Source organism: Petaurus breviceps, unplaced genomic scaffold (genome assembly GCF_028583685.1).
Source record: "Petaurus breviceps papuanus isolate PSGF00001 unplaced genomic scaffold, PetGlider_PUasm1.0 126, whole genome shotgun sequence".
NCBI lineage: Eukaryota > Metazoa > Chordata > Mammalia > Diprotodontia > Petauridae > Petaurus > Petaurus breviceps.
In genome coordinates, this window is record NW_027185655.1 from 32,716,203 (window position 1) to 32,728,658 (window position 12,456).

Here is a 12,456-nt window from a genome sequence, read left to right on the forward strand (position 1 = left end):
TAACATAGCACACTTGCACCTAATATTGTAACATAGCACACTTGCACCTAATATTATAACATAGCACACTTGCACCTAATATTATAACATAGCACACAAAGAGAAATAGGTACAGTTAAGAGTTAGCAATTCCATAGGCTGAATCTTGACATACAACAATTAAGTGTGGAAATGTATTTGTTTTTTCCTCTAAATTTAAAAGGAAAAAAAGAATATCTAGTACTGCTGGTTGGTTATTTTAAAGTTTCAGGAAAATGATACCTACTAACTTCCACTACAGAATGCTTTCAATTGTTTTAAAAAGTTATACTGAAGTAAAATTAGACTCATCTCAAAAGAAACTAACTTGAGAGCAAAAATTTGAAAAAGTTATACCCGGCGTTGGCTTCCCTGTCTTAAAGTCACTTTCCAATTCAATCTCCACTTAGCTGCCACAGTTGGGTCAAAGAACAAATTATGGAAACAATGATGATGTGAAAGAAAATAACAGTAATGAAAAAACATACCAAATTTTTTGGGATGTAGCTTCAGCACTCGTTAGGGGAAGTAAATCATATGCCTATAAATGTAGATTAACAAAATTTTCAAGAGACCATTAATGAACTGAATATGTATTTAAAAATTAGAAGGGCATAAAATAAACTTAAAATTAGCATAAGAGAGCAGGTGTCAAAAATTAAAAGATAAATAGATTCCCTGGAAACAACAAAAATATAAATGATAAAACTAATAAAATTGATAAAACTTTAGTCACTCTAAACAGGACAGAAAATCAAATAGACAAAATAGCATCTGAAACAAAGTGAAATCACAACAAAATTACAGGGAATGAAAACAATTATCAGAATATATAATGTACATTTAAATGATAATAAACAAAAGTGAGAACACAAAAGAGAGGAAAATCTTTAAAAATATAAAATGATTAAACTGACAAGACCAAATAAAGATTTTAAGTAATCTAATCTCAGAAAAAGAAATAAAACCAGTTATAAAGGGAAAAAATTTGCCAAGGGAAAAAATTCTGATCCTGATGGATTCACAGAAGCATTCTATCACATTTTTTAGCAATATTATGTAAATTATTGTCAAAAACTGAGAAAGAAAACACCCTACCAGACTTCAGAAAAACACAGAACCACTGACCAATAATGAATACTAAAATAAAAATTTTAAATAAAATCCTGTCAAAAAAACTACAGAGACACTTGACACACTTACTAGCCATGTGACTTCGGGCAAGTCAACCCCAATTGCCCTCCAAAAAGCAAAACAATAACAATAACAACAACAACAAAAAGTACAGAGATTTATCAAAAAAAAAAATATTCATTGTATTCAAGTATCAGGCAAATGGTTCAAGATTACAAAATCAATCAATGTATTTGATCATACTGAAAACAAAAACATACAAAACCACAGGACTACCTCAACAGATGAGGAAAAAGCTTTAGAAAAAGTATAGCACACATTGATGCTAAAAATCCTACAAAGCACACAGAGGGACATTTTTTATAACAAAAAAAGTATCTAAATAAAACTAAAAGCAAACATCATTTGCATTAGGGATATACTAATATCCCTAAAATACCTTTTACAATATGGGATTAAAACAAGGATGTGCACTTCTTTGATACAGTTCCTGAAAATGCTAGCAATAACACAAAGAAAGAGATATTAAAGACAAAGAGATGAAACTACCCCTATTTGCTGATAATAAGACAGATTATTAAAAATCCTAGGAAACCAGGAAGAATGAAATAATTAATAGCTTCACAAAAGTTGCAGGCTACAAAATAAACCCTCAAAAATCAACAACATTATTACATAACAAAATTCAAGAACTGATAATAGAAAGAAAAATTCCATTTCAAATAACTCCTAAATACAAAGTACTAAGAATCAATCTAGCAAAGCACATGCGCATGCACACACGCTCTCTTTTCCAATTTATTTATTTTTAATTTTCAACATTCATTTCCACAAGATTTTGAGTTACAAATTTTCTCCCCATCTTTCCCCTATCCCCCACCCCAAGATAGTGAACCTACTGAATATCCCTTCCCCAAATCTGTACTCTTTCTCTATCTTTTACAGATTCAATTACAAAGTGTTCCTTACAGGGATGAAGAACAACTTAACAGCAGGAGAAATGTTCACTGCTTATGGCTGGGCCTTGCCAATATAATTTAAAAGGATAATACTACCAAAGTTAATTTATAGTTTTCATGCTATACCAATTAAATTATCAAAGATATACTTTGCATACTTCAACAAAATAATAATATTCATTTGGAAAAATAAAAGATCTAGACTATCTAGGGAAATGATGAAAATAGATAAGGTAGAAAGAGAACTGTATTTCCTGATATCAAATTCTATTTAGAATGAAGCAGTCATCAAAACCATCTGGAATTGGCTAAAAAATTGTGGTAATTTTTTTTTTAATTTACCTATGTTGGTAGGTAAAACAAACTAGGCAAAGAAGAATCAGAAACAATGAAACTCAATAACCCAGTGTTCAAAAAACGAAAATATAAATTGTTTAGGAAATTTGATACTTAATTTTGATAAAAATTTGATTAAAACTACTGGGAAAATTGAAAAGCAATTTGGCAGAAATTAGGCTTAGACCAATATTAAGTCATGTTTCAAAATAACTTCAAAATGGAATGCTGACCTTAATATTGAAAATCACACCATAAAATAAATTAGAAGAGAAACTGATAGTAAACCTCTCATAAGTATGGGTAAGAGATACATTCTTAACCAAGTAACAGATAGAGAGGCAATTACAAAAAAATTTAAAAAAATTGGATAACCTGAATCTACACATGAAATAGAAAACATGAATTTATTTTACTGTTTTGCTTTTTGGAGGGCAAATTGGGGTTAAGTGACTTGCCCAAAGTCACATGGCTTGTTTTTGTGTTAAGTGTCTGAGAGTGGATTTGAACTCAGGTCCTCCTAACTTCAGGGCCGGTACTCTATTCACTGCACCACCTAGCTGCCCAGGAAAAGATGAATTTAAAAAGGAACCTTCTGTACAACAAAATTCATGCATCTAGGATAGAAGGCAAGTAGTTGAATGGGGAAAAAATCTTTGTACAAATCTTTGATCAAATGAGAGAATATTTGCAGAAGTACTTAAGGGTGCCAAGCACATAGTAGGTGACTTAATCCCTTCCCTGTCTGAGGGAGAGAGAGATACTGGGAGAAATTATGGTGATGTTTAAAAAAAAAAGACAGCAATAAAAACTTACTCATTAAACAAAAATTTATCTCCTAGATAGAAATTCTTGGGGATGGAGGGAGGTTGAGTCTATTTTAAGAACAGGGGACTCCATGAGAGAAGGCAGAGAGATGAAAGTGAGGGCAACCGTTTCAGCTGAGACATAAGAGTACATGAAGGAGAGGAGTGAGAACAGGCTAGATGTTGGCTGAAGTCAGACTGTGGAGGAGATTGAATGCCAGGATCAAGAGTTTATACTTAACTTGGGAGGCAATGGAGAGCTATGAAGGGCTTTTGAGAAGATGAATGACATTATCAGAGCAGTATATTAGATTCTTTAGGTACCAAAGTAGAAGGTGAATCAGAGGGAGGGATAGACTGGAGACAAGAAGATCAATTAAGGGGCCCTTACTATAATCTAGGCCCTAGAAACAGGGACTTAAATTAAGGTGGATTCCCAATTGGAGTTGAGAGAAGGGGACTGATAAGAGAGATTTCAAAGGCTGGAACTTTGTAATATCTACTTGATTGGTAAAGTTTAAGTACTCCTCGAAAAGAACCCTAAGGATAAGGAGCATACTATAAAAACAGTGAGTGGAGAAGAATAATAGCTCACATGTAGGCAGAATCTAAACGTTTACAAAGCACTTTCCTCACAAGGACCCCATGAATTAGTCAATGAGAATATTCATGAGGAAGAGACCTCAGGGATCGTTTTGCCACTCAATCTTGCAGATGTGGAAACTGAAGAGAGATAATAAATACAAACCCTAGAAGGTAGGTAGTACAGGGAGTATCCTCTCCATTTTACAGATGAGAAAACTGAAGTCACTTGCCCACGGTAACTTGAGTCTGTAAATGTCCAGCTAGCACACGAGCCCACATATGTTGACTCTAAGCTCAGCACTCCCATCTGACCCTGCTTCACACCAAGGTTTCTCAGAATTCTTCAAAGATAGATAAGACCTGATGCCAATATTTAGGGGAAGTCTTTCCAGATTCTCCTCATAGCTAAAGCTCACTTTCTCCTCAAATTATCCTGTATTTCTTAGTTTGTTTATATGTTGTACCTCCCTAGTATAATGCAAGCTCCCTGAGAGCAGGAGTCTTTATATTCCCAGCTCCAAACACAATGCCTTGCACACAGACACTTGATAAATTCACGGACTTAGATATACTATAATTTTAAACATATTTTTTATAAATTTTGCTAAATATTCCCCAATAACATTTTAAAAAATTTTATTATTCATCTAAAAAAATTTTGAGTTCCAAATTCTCTGCCCTCTCACCTTTTCCCTACCCCTTGGAGAAGGCAGGCATTATATCAATTATGGACATACAACAAAATGCAAAACATATTTCCACATTAGCCATTATGCAAAACACACACACACAGACACACCCATAAGAAAAATAAAAAAAATTTTTAAAAAGCATGCTTCAGTCTGCACTCAGAGTTCATCAGGTATCTCTCATTTTTCATCACAACTCCTTAGGATCTGTCGTGGGATCATCGTGTTGATCAGAGTAGCAAAGTCTCTCATAGGTGAATTAGATATACTATTATTAATAACAACATACTCATAAAGTTGGCCTTCACTACTATAACCTATATCACCTTTCCAAATCTGACAGCAGAGAGAAAAAAAACTGCCACATTCACCAACTTGGTGAGGAAATGGCCTTAAAGCCTGGATGGAGGAGCACAGGGATATGTATAAAATAAATATGTATAAATATAGATATATTGTATAGATATGTATAAATAATATATAAGTATAGATATATATGTAATATAATAATAATATATATTATATAGATATATATAAGTAAAAATAAATATAGATATGTATAAAATAAACATTCATTGCCATCAGCTCACTTTGCTAACCCCTCAAAACAGCCGGTAAAGACTATGTGACATTAGCCAGGATGATACTCAGAGGTTCTCTGCAATCTCTTTACTTTCTTCCACAGATGCAATTATACATAAGTCTTCAAGGGCAGATGTTGCCTGTTTCTACCAAGTTCTCACAAATTTCTCTCTTTCTATGAAGAGAAGATCTGGGTTTGAATCTCTACTCTGCCCATTTTACTGGCTCCACGACCTCAGGAGAATCACTCAATGTCTCTGAGATGCATTCCCTCATCTGTAAGAGATGACCTCTGGAGTAAGATGGACTGGATGACTTTGGAGGCAAAGGTCAGTTCTAAAGCTATGTAGCTATCCTCTTCAGCAGCTAAAACAAGGTAAGATGGGAGGGCAGACTCAACTTCTAAACCAACATGTAAAGGGGAACATTGGAGAAGAAAATAGGAAAGTTTCAGGCTGTGCATGACAGGCAAGACAAAACAGCGGCTGGGAATCCTGTGCAGATGCTGTCCATGCGCAGTCTTCTGCAAGGTGCCTTCCCTATTAGGAGCTCAGCGACCCCGATTTTGCCTTTCACAAGCTCTGGCACATAGCAAGCATTTGATAAAAAAATAAAAAAAGCTCGTTGCCTGGAGAGATTGCCCTCACTACCGTCACAGCCCTGGTGTCCTTTCTGGTCAGCATCTGTGATTTCATCAGAGTAGGGGGCTCCTAGGTGATGAAACTCAGCGCCTGGGGCAGATGGGTCAAATGTACGACCCCTGCCCGCCTCCCTAACCGGATTAAAACGTCACGGGGAAATATTTAACAAAATAAATGAAACCACAAGGGAGCCCGAATGAATGAAAGGGATCCCACGTGGGCTTCCCAGGCCATCCGCAGAGCCTTACACCCCCGTTTCTATGAGGTTGACAAGACGCCCAGGGCCCCCCAAGCGGCCCTACCCCTCATCCGCAGCGTCCTCGCTGTCATCGGCACTTTACAGGGGCCGTCTCCTCCAGAGCCTCACAACCACCCGAAGGCGCCAGTGCTGCTTCCACTTTACAGAAGGGGAAACTGAGGCAGGGGAAATTGAAGTGGCTGGGCCGGGGCAGGTGCTATTATTACCCCTATTTTACAGACGAGGAAACCGAGGCAGAAAAAAGTTAGGAGTGGTTTTGCCAGGAGCAGGGGCCTTTATTATCCCCATTTTACAGAGAAGGAAACTGAGGCAGACTTGAGTTGATCTCCTTGGCCGGTGTGTACGTGTGTGTGACGGGGGTAGGGGAGTAAAGGTGGCCATTTCTCTTTTTACAGAGGGGGAAACTGAGGCCGGGAGGGCAGGGGGCGCAAGTGTCTGAAGTAGGATTCGAACTGTCTCCCTTAGGGCCCGCCGGCCGCCATCACTCGGCTGGCAGACGTCCGCGAGGGGCGGGGCATTCGGGGGTCAGTCCCCACCTCCCACCGGTCCCCCGTCTCCGCCCCCTCCGGCCCCACGCCTGGGGAAGCGGCCGTGAGCGCGGGCCCGTTCGCGCGCCCGCCAAGGACCCTCGAGGGCGGCGGCCCCCCTCCCCCACCGACTCACCGGGCCCACGCCCTCGGCCGCCTCTCCGTCCCGCCCCGCAGTCCGCTTCTGGAGTCGGGCCGCAGACACCCGCCGGCTGGCTCCCGGAGCAGAAGAACAAAAGTTCCAGGAGCGGAGAGCGAAGGGACAGTTTTCAGAGGTGCTACTACAGGAAGTGACGTAGATGTATGCGGTGTCGGGCTTCCGCTCTTCTTCCGGTCCGCTGGTTTATGAATCGCTGCGCGCCAGGGGTTTCTGGGATCTTGAGACTCGGGCTGGGTGAGCGGGCCGGGAGCGGAACTGGGGGCCCCGGGGGGCGGGGCCAACCGTCTTCCAGTGGTGGGGCTGGGCCGGGGCAGAACGTCCACAGAGACCGGGAGGGGACCCCAGCGTGCCCCGCTGCCGTGAACCCCTCGGGCCCCTGGGCAGGTTGGGGTCCCCCCGCCTTCCCATCACCCTTCGCGGGGGTCCCAGCCCAGGGCTCCAGGGGTCATCTCTGACTTTGGGCCGTTGGATTAAAGTAGCTTTTCCTTCATCAGTCAATCACAAGCATTTATTAAGCGCCTACTGTTGTCACTAATGCCGAACCTGGATGTCCTACTAGACTTGCTTAGCGATGACGTCATTTTCTGTGGTTCCCTTAAAGCCCGAGCTGGTGCGCAGGGTCCAGATGCCCTGCAGATAGGGGACAGAGCAGGGAATTTCCTGATACATTGTTTCTTCCTGTACGTACCTCTTGGAATACTAAACTGGGTGGGCCTGTCAGCAAACGAACGTTTGTTAAGCACTTCTTAGACCAGCGCTGTTCTCTCATTTGGTCCTCATAACAACCCTGGGAGGTAGGTATTAGGCTTTATCATGCCCATTTTGCAGATAAAATGAGTCAGAGGGTAAGTGACTTGCTCAGGGACACACAGCAAGGAATAATAAATAATACACATTTTTATACTGCTTGCTGTGTCCAAAGTGCTTTATGATGATCACATTTGATCTTCACAACAACCCTGGAAGTAGGCACTATTATTCCGTTTTACCCATGGGGAAGCTGAGACTTCAGTGAGGTGACTTGCCTAGGGTCACACAGCTAGGAAGCATCTGATTACTGATTCCAGACCCAGAGCTCTATCCACTGTCAGCCAGACACTGGGCTAGGTGCTGGGGATACCAAGAACCCTGTCCCCCAAAGTATCTACCCTCAAGGAGCTCAGAGTCCAAAGGGGGGACAATATTCAAGCAACTGTGTTTAAGCACTGTATGTATAGAGATAAGTAGCCAGAGGAAAGCATAAGCATTAAGGAGCATCAAAAGGCATAGAAATTGGCATTTTGGCTGGGACTTGGAAGGAAGCAAGGGGTCAGGCAGTAAATTGCCCACATAATGGCCAATCTTAACTAACGCTCCCCAAACCGCCCCCCCCCCACACCATATTAACCTCATCATTTGTGCCCTACTTGTGGTAGAGCCTTCTAGGCGTGCATTGGTCTTATCAGCCACTGTAGGACACTGTACCTTGACCTCAATATAGTAATGCCCTTTTGGTCCTCCTCCAGAACAAGGGACAGCAACCAGTCTCATAGCACCACCACTGGAAATACACTTGAGATTTACTTTGTTGAAAATTTAACTGACATTAAAGAGATTTAGGGTCAAATCCCACTTTTGATACCTAGGACAAGTTGGTTACCCTCCCTGGGCCTTCTTTTCCTCACTTGTAAGATAAGGGGATTGTACTAGAAGGTCCCTAAGATAAGTGAGCCTCCTTGGGTTAGGAAGACCTCAGTCAGACTTGCTTTGAATGCATCCTGGCTTATGACCTTGGGCTAGACCGCTACTCCCTAAGAAAAATGTTCTTAACTTTTTTTGTGTGTGTCATGAACCCCTTTGGCAGTGTGGTAAAGCCTATGAATTCCTTCTCAGAATGTTTTTAAGTGCATGAAGTAAAATAATCAAGGATGACAAAGGAAAGTAATTATATTGAAATACAACTTTCAGAATATTTTTTTAGAAACAAGTTTGTGGACTAAAGAGAGAATCCCTGCACTATTATTATTAGTTCAGTCAAGTCAACAACAAGCATTTAATTAAACATCTGTGATGTGCCAGACACTGTGCTAAGCACTGGGCATCAAAGAAATGTGGTGCTTTCAAGGATCTCAGTCTAATGGGAGATAACATGCAGGCAGAACGTTTGTCAACCTTCAGTGGTAGAGGGGGCTTTTCTCAAGGGGAGTTCCTACAATGATGACATCATGAGTCTGCATAAAATTGGAATGTTCAGGTTTTCTCCCCTTCCTCCTACTAGGACTTAGTGGCCTTGGAATTTCTCACCAGGCTACCAGGTCACTAAGTCTCAGGCTCCCTCCATCCACTGGAGGATGCCAGCTAATGCTAACAGCATATCAGATACCAACAGGGAAAATTACTTTTTTTTTTTTTTGCATTTATAGATCTTAAGGTAACCAAAACAGCTCATGTCTGACTATAGCCAAATGGTAATTTTGAGCAGGTTGGTTTGGAAAACTGTTATTATTTTATAGGAAATGCAAGTAGGAAGAATTAACCTTCTTGTGGAAAAATGCAAAGAATTATGGACAGTTTTTTAGTTTTTAAATGTAAGCCTTATCATTTAAATGGATAGCTTAATTTTTTCAAGTTATTTTGAAGCTATATGCGATGACAGAAATAAGCTGTTTGTAATTTGTTTTATAAATAAATTTGATATTAAGACCATTGGCTTGTTTGTTTTTTTTTAATTCCTTGGTGGAGAAGTCATAATACTGTCTGACTGAGAGATTGTCTTTAACTGAAAAGACACTTTCCTATTTTAGTTATATTTTAAAGTATTAGTTGAAGAGGTCACAGCGAATAAGAAATTCAGTTAAACAGTCCTTTAACTCATGCTTATTTTTGGCTGCTTCTGCTTCTGTTGGCCTGCTCATTTTCAATTACCTTAGAAAATACTTTTCAGTGTTCCAGTTAAACTTGTTTTCCTTATAACTCTTATGTCCTTTGTGACTTGAAATAAAGAATCAATAAAGCTTTCAAATAGCCTTTTTAAAGGGCAGCATTTTATTGTAACATAAAAGCTAGCAGATTCAGGTGGGAAGTGTCACTGCTGTCTAAAGTTTCAAGGATTATGCTTCCTGCTTCCCTGACTATCCAGTAGTCTCTGCATGTTTTATAATTTTTACACTGTATGGGATTTTTTTTTATTTAATTGTTTTTAGGTGGAACTCAAACACCTTGTGTTGCCCTTAGAAATTAAAGGCAGTCTAAGCAGTCCACTGCTGGGATACTAACTTCAGTAATTACATTTAAGCTGGTGGACTACCAGGTCCAGACCCTGCTGAAATGCTTTAATGGTGTCAATATCCACCCTGAGGATTATGAGCTGTTAATTATGAGCTCTTACTTTTCAGCCCAACTTAAATCCAAAGAAGCAGTTTAAGTGCTAACATGGCTTTTTGTCCACATGCCTTGACCTTTAGAATTGAACTTCAATTTATATAATTCCTTATGAATTGCTGAATTGCTGTCTACAAACTTCAGCTTCCTGAGACATATGGAATTTAAGAGCATTCTAATAGTTACACCTTAAAGATTATCCTGACAAACACTCATTTTGTAGGTGAGAAAACAGGCTCATGGAAGTTTAGTAACTTTTCCAGGAGAGAGAAGACCTGAATTCAGATCCAGGCTTCTGTCTATTAGATTAGTCAGCATGGTTTTCATGTTAACAACCCAGTGATTTTTCTTTTTTCAAATTACCTATAGAATTCAGGGTAGCAAAGTACAAGTGTCGAGTAGTGGAGAGAACATTTATTTGCAGCAGAATAGGAAAGAAGGATGCTACATCTAAATAGTTAATATTTTTAAGGGAAATACAGCGGACTCAGGCTAATTATGCCAACCAAACCAGTGTTATGTAGGAGGATAGCTTTTATCGAAAGATTTCATAACTCATGTAAATCTTATTTTGGAGTGTGATATTATGCCCTCAAATAGAGCTGGATATGACTAATGCCTTACCAGAATTGCTAAGACAACTTGGTGTATATAAAGTGGAAAGAGTGTTATACTGTGGAGTAGATGAAGCTAGACGCACCATTTCACCCTAAGTTTAGAAGAAGAATGCTTTGTAAACTTTAAAGCAGTATGTAAAATGTGAGTCACTATAGTGCAGCCCAGAAGAAAGCCTTCCTCTTTTCTTAAGGTTTCTCTTGTCTGGAGGAAGCCAGGTGGTGAATGAATAGAGCTCTGGGCTTATAATCAGGAAGGCCTGAGTTCAGATGTGGTCTGAGACATATACTCATTGTGTGACCCTGGAAGTCACCTAACTTTTATTTGCTTTGGTTTTCTTAACTATAAAATCAGGATAATAATAATAGCACCTACCTCCCAGGGTTGTTGTGACAATTGGATGAGATAATCTGTAATAAAAGTATTTAGTACTATTTAAAACATAGTAGATAGGGGCAGCCAGGTAGCACAGTGAGTAAGAGCACCGGCTCCAGTGTCGGGATGACCTGGGGATCGAACCCTGGCTCAGACACTTAGCACCCACCCAGAAACACCTGGCTGTGTAACCTTGAGCAAGTTGCTTAACCCCAATTGCTTAAAAAACAAAACATAGTAGATACTATATAAATGTGCTCTTGTCTCTCTCTCTCTCTCTTTCTCTCTCTTTCTTCCACAGTCCTCCCCCTCCCAAAAAATTCCCCACCACCATCTTGGAAGTTTCCTTGGGTAGGGTATTTCAGTAATTGACTTAAATGGTCTTTCCTTATCCTATCTACTGGGCTGAATTTTTCTGCCAGAGGTAAAAGTTAACATGATGAGATTATAAGCTGTTCAATAGAGAGGAATCTCCCTCCCTTGTCTTCTTATCCCCTGGAACTTGGTATACTGCCTGTCATACTTTTATTTTCATCAAGACCTATGATTTCATCAGGGAAGATAGATCTAGGTAAAGAAACTTGCAGATCTGGCAACTATCTGCCATGTATACATAGTCTTTGGAAGTCCGGGCCACTGAGAAAAAAGCAGCTTGCTCAGGATCATAGACCAAGATGTTTGAGAGCAGACTTCAAACCCTGTTTCACTTTGCATATAGTAGGTCTTAAATGAATGTATATTGAATTGTATATCACCAATGAAACAGATTGTGTGAACAAAAAGATGAAAGCAGAATGTCTCCTTGAGTTATCAAGGAGCTGACTTTGGGTGTGTTAATAGAATGCCAAGACTTTTATGTAATCTTGGAGTGGTGCTCTGAATGAACATTGCATTTCTTCCTACATTCATGTTTGGCTTAAAGATTGTTCTAATCCAGTAGCCTGGGCAAATGTTTATTTCAAGAAGAGCCAACATAGAAATACTATTGAATACGTTAAATTTGACTGGAAGATCACCGAGAACAAAATTCCCAGAATACTTTTCATCACTTTTTGAGTTCTTGACAATTTTAGCTGCTGTCATTTGGCGCCCTGTTGAAACTACAATGATAAAATTATAAGTTTTCAAAACAAAATAGTCATAATGCATTTATTAACTTATGTGACAAAATAGCTAACATTTGTATGGTACTTTACACGTTACATCTATCACTTGATCCTCATAACAGTCCTATGATGTAGGAACAAATTTTAAAAAATAATTTTTTTATTCTTAACTTTTGTTTTTACATTAACTGTATTTTCCCCAGTATTCTTCCTGCCCTGCCTCCAACTCTCCCATATGACAAATATTTTTTTTTAAGAATAATGGATAAAAATGAGAGTAAACAATCAGCAAACCCAACGGGCT

The 12,456-nt window shown here is 39.5% G+C and overlaps 2 protein-coding genes across 5 annotated transcripts in view; one reads left to right on the plus strand and one right to left on the minus strand.

Moving 5' to 3' along the window:
• INTS12 (integrator complex subunit 12) overlaps positions 1–6,812 on the minus strand; it is a 40,217-nt gene extending 33,405 nt beyond the window's left edge. The window contains exons 1-2 of one of the 2 annotated variants that reach the window (XM_069094765.1): positions 6,673–6,746; positions 507–559 (exon numbers count right to left, since the gene is read on the minus strand). The gene's annotated coding sequence lies outside the window, so the exon portion shown is untranslated. Of the gene's footprint in view, positions 1–506; positions 560–6,672 lie in introns of both variants that reach the window. The other variant, XM_069094762.1, reaches the window with a different exon arrangement.
• Positions 6,791–12,456, plus strand: part of GSTCD (glutathione S-transferase C-terminal domain containing) — a 196,000-nt gene continuing 190,334 nt past the window's right edge. For 2 of the 3 annotated variants that reach the window (XM_069094733.1, XM_069094751.1), the window contains exon 1: positions 6,791–6,930. The gene's annotated coding sequence lies outside the window, so the exon portion shown is untranslated. Of the gene's footprint in view, positions 6,931–7,001; positions 7,491–12,456 lie in introns of those variants that run through there. The other variant, XM_069094742.1, reaches the window with a different exon arrangement.